The following is a 4,817-nucleotide window of genomic DNA, read 5'->3' on the forward strand; positions in this document are numbered from 1 at the left end:
CACCTTGACCTGGACAGGCACAGTCTAGTGTCCTCTCTGAGCATCCGACTCAGGGGCCCTTGGGAACTCACTGTACGACAGCTGCCATGGCAATCATCTTCCCATGAGCACATCCCAAGAGCACCTTCCCTCATACCTATACCCTGGGCCTCTCACCTCCTGACCTGGGACCTCCTGGGACCTGTTAGTTCTGGGGTGTGAGATGCCATGGGACTCCCCAAATGCCCACATGTGCCCAATCCAGATATGCGGGCGAATTGCCCCACGTGGAGAACTTGCGATCAATGGGAAATGGTGCATAAACTCTTCTCCTCTCTGACGTGTAGTTTTTCATGTGGCCTATCTGAAGATGGACCCATAAAATCCAGCAACCCTTTATGCTGGATACCAAGCAGTGTCCAGCTCAACAATGCACCCCTCAATCGTTCTCTGCTTTATTCCCCTTCCGCTTCACTCCTGCTTCCCTGGGACCGAACTCCAAGTAAAACATCAGCACGGAATATTGTACCTAAGGCTCTCTTTTCTAGGAAACCTGAACTAAAACACGGTGAAATGCATCTGTGTGCGCACGTGCACACATACACGCACACACTCACACACACATCTAGCTAGGCAGTGAGTAGAGGAAATCACTTCACTTCAGCTCATCAGAGTCACACTGAATAAATGCGTTCCGTGCTCACTTCAAAATTGGAAAGATACAGAGAAGATTAGCACAACCCGTGTGCAAGGACGACATACAAATCCCTGAAGGATATTTTTAAATTTTACGCTACCTGAATTTTACTTCAACAAAGATAAACAAACAAACAAGCGAATAAATAAGTGCCTCCTTGACACTAGAAGCTGAGCTGTGAGTTACACATGTGAAGCAGTCCCTCAGCTGTAAATTTGACACGGCACCCTAACCGTCGTTTGAATGGACAGTGATAGCCAAGAGCAATCTTCACTCTCTATAACTTTTGCTCTAGAATAGAAAACAAGAAAAGGGAAAGAGAAGCCCCCAAAGTCAGTACGACAGGAGAAAGGGAACTGTTTCAGACAGGAAACATCTCCGAAAATAATTTGATATAATAAATAGAAGAAAATTACAATAATTGTTTAGAATGCAGAGAAAAGCTCAAAAGGAGAGAGAGGGAAAGAGAGATGACAGATATGACAATGTTCCAACCTAAGAATTACAGTAGTTTGTGAAAGAGAAACCAGAACATTTGAGATAGAATCAATAACTTAAGCAAATTTTCCTGAGCTAGGGGAAAGAACCTAGCATGTAGATCAGAAGAACATTCCAAAGAACATCAATGAAAATAAATCAACAATTAGATATCCTTTTGAAAAAAGCAGATTATAGGAATGTCTCAGTCAATGTGTTGACAGGAACAACAACGCTGGAGGTAGTTGACTACGGGAGGGTACAGGAGAATCTCGTAGAAGTCAATGATGGCAGCATAGCGGGACTTCATGGGAAAAATAACCATCATCAGGAGTTTCTCTCTGTCTCTCTTCTCCATGTCACTTTCTCTCCATGACTCCTCCATCCAAATTTCTCTACAAACTGGCTTCTCTGCTTACTTATTTGCTTATACTTGGCTCGTAATGGCTGCCCCCAAATGAAAGAGTGGCACTTGAGTCTACAGTAGTCCCCACTTACCTGCGGTGTCACTTTCCCTGGGTTCATTTACCCGCAGTCAACCACAGTCCAAAAATATTAAATAGAAAATTCCAGAAATAAACAATTCATAAGTTTTAAATTGCACACCATTCTGCGTAGTGTGATGAAATCTCACACTATCCCGCCCGGCATGTGAATCATCCCTTTGTCCAGTGTATCCACGCTGCATACACTACCCGCCCAGTAGTCACTTAATAGTCGGCTGTTATCAGATCCACTGTCTCGGTATCAGTATCGCAGTGCTTGTGTTCAAGTCACTCTTATTTTACTGAATAACTGCCCCACAGCACATGAGTAGTGATGCTGGCAATTCAGAGATGCCAAAGAGAAGCTGTAAAGTGCTTCCTTTAAGTGAAAAGGTGAGAAAGTTCTTGACGGAATAAGGAAAGAAAAAAATCTTCTGCCAAGGTTGCTAAGATCTATGGTAATGTTTATTATAGTATATTGTTACAATTGTTCCGTTTTATTGTTAGTTATTGTTGTTAATCTCTTACTGTGCCTAATTTATAATTTAAACTTTGTGATAGGTGTGTATGTACAGGAAAAAACAGTGTATATAGGGTTCGGTACTATTGACGGTTTCAGGCATCCACTGGGGGTCTTGGAAGGTGTACCCCGTGGATAAGGGGGGATGACTGTATGTTATCTTTGAGCTTAACTTCCTACAAGTAACAAACTCAGTCTCTGTTCCCCACTTACAACTTTCTGGATAAGATTATTGATGGTCCAGCTTTGGATAGTTGTCCTCCATGGCCCAATTAACTGTGCCGGAAAGGACAGGATCATATAGAAATTAGCACCGTTCCATCTGGGCTAAGGGTGGGGCAAGTTCTCTACGAAGGGGTTCTGAGATTGGAGGAAATTATTGAAATCTCTAGCCCAGCAGATCAACAAAAACTTGTATTAGCACCCAGGCAGGAAAAATATTTATTGACAATGGAATAAAAACTAGTATGGTCTTCAATGACCCTGAAACATTCAATACCAGAAGACAAAGAAGCACAGTCAATTGGGTTTTGAGTGGGGAAAGGTTGTGATTCAAGAATTTTATATTCAACCAATATAAATATATTCTTTGCAACATTCTCATATCTGCATAAGATTTTTAAAAACTACCATCCAGAAGCTACCTCATTACAGCTGGGACAAGATGCCTTCCTCACAGATCCTGGACCAACGCACTTGCCCCGGCTACCATGTCTAGCAGCACAGGCCAAGGCCACTTCTACCCAGCAGCCAAACCCTCCTGACACCAAGGTGGCACTGGATGGGACAGGACGGCTCATTCTATCACCGGAGTCTGGCGAACTTATCAGATTCCTACATGTGTCAAAAGAGGTGAGTTAGGGCCTGGAATTGGGTAAAACTGGACTTTCTGCTATTACCTATACTGGGAACTTGGGCTCCAGCTCCAAGATTAAGGCACACTGTTTTATACACAAAGCTATAAATATGCTCCCTGGTTACCAAAGACATAAATCACTATTAATAATTCAAGTACGGATAAGTCAGAGACTGAATATGCAGTATTTTTACTCTAAGATTTCTGTGTATTGACAATAATAACCCATATCCAGTTGATTAATGATGAGCACATCAAGTGGAGATAGGTGCTGACAAAACTACTTTGTCACTGTTATTGACAAGGAAAGGAAATGTCTGGGTTTACTACAGAGACAAGATACAGCATTCTGGTTAAATCATTAACAGATTAAAAAATAAACAGTAAGTAAACCACTAACAAACTAAAGCCTGAGACAATAATAACAGCCATCTTATTTAGTACTCAACTGTATACACACTCAGTGTGAAATATTTTCTTTGTATTACATTCTTGTGATCTTTACATAAGCCAAGTGAAATATATTTTATTATTCCCATTTCACAGATGATGAAGTTGAAGCTCACAGAGATTAAAGAACTTATACACAGTTGCATGACCAGTACCAAGCTGAGGTCCACACGCAAATGTGTCTGATTCCAAAGCTTGTGTTTGTACTGCTTTTAGCTCATCCTCTCCTGAAATTCACGGAGTTACTAGGAAAGCCTGGCCAGGAAGGATTCTTTTGCACCGGGTCAGTTCGTCTGAAAATGGTAAACCAGTTTTCAACTTCCAAAGAGCTAACAAAACAAAATAAAACAGAAACTTCAAAATATGATATAGGTGGATACACAAAGCAGATATACTGAAACAGTCGAGAACAGATAAGTGTCCTTCCTATCAAAAAGTATTCTGAAATTTAAAGTCAGTCTGGTGGCCAGCCCAGTGGCATAATGGTTAAAGTTCCACATGCTCCACTTCGGCGGCCCAGGGTTTGTGGGTTTGGATCCCGGATGTGGACCTACACACTGCTCATCAAGCTGTGCTGTGGTGGCGTCCCGTATACAAAATAGAGGAAGACTGGGGCCAGCTCCGTGGCGCAGCGGTTAAGTTCGCGCGCTCCTCCTCGGCGGCCCAGGGTTCTCAGGTTCGGATCCCAGGTGTGGACTGACACACCACTTGTCAAGCCATGCTGTGGCAGCATCCCATATAAAGTAGAGGAAGATGGGCACGGATGTTAGCCCAGGGCCAGTCTTCCTGAGAAAAAAGAGGAGGATTGGCAACAGATGTTAGCTCAGGGCTGGTCTTCCTCACACACAAAAAAGAGGAAAATTGGCTCAGATGTTAGTTCAGGGACCATCTTCCTCAAGCAAAAAGAGGAAGATTGGCAACAGATGTTAGCTCAGGGTCAATCTTCCTCACCAAAAAAAAAAAAGTCAGTCTGAATTTTTTCTTAAGATGTCAGAGGAAGGATATTCCAAAGAATGAACTAGAAGTATTGCTGCGAATTTTGCCCATCTGATAAAAATCCCAGGTTGAAACAATAAGTTTCAGAAACTTTTCTTTGAAAGAGTATACTCAACTTGTCCTTAAATCGTCCTTTGTTTTCTTACATAGTTTATAGTAACCGAATCAAAGATGAATGAGTTATGTAGTCATTTAAATTACGTTTATGAACTATTTGCAGCCTAGGAAATGCCTATATTATGACGTTACATGAAAAAACCAGGATACAAATTTTATGCAGTATAAACTTTGCTATATAAAAAACGCATAGGCCCCGTGGCATAGCGGTTAAGTGTGCGCCCACTGCTGCTGGCGGCC

At 42.1% G+C, this 4,817-nt stretch overlaps 1 pseudogene; it reads left to right on the forward strand.

Moving 5' to 3' along the window:
• Positions 1-668: 668 nt before the first annotated feature.
• LOC147912976 (U6 spliceosomal RNA) lies at positions 669-769 on the forward strand (annotated as a pseudogene).
• The last annotated feature ends 4,048 nt before the right edge of the window (positions 770-4,817 follow it).

Source organism: Ceratotherium simum, chromosome 32 (genome assembly GCF_057802395.1).
Source record: "Ceratotherium simum simum isolate JZ-2026a chromosome 32, ASM5780239v1, whole genome shotgun sequence".
Taxonomy (NCBI): Eukaryota; Metazoa; Chordata; class Mammalia; order Perissodactyla; family Rhinocerotidae; genus Ceratotherium; species Ceratotherium simum.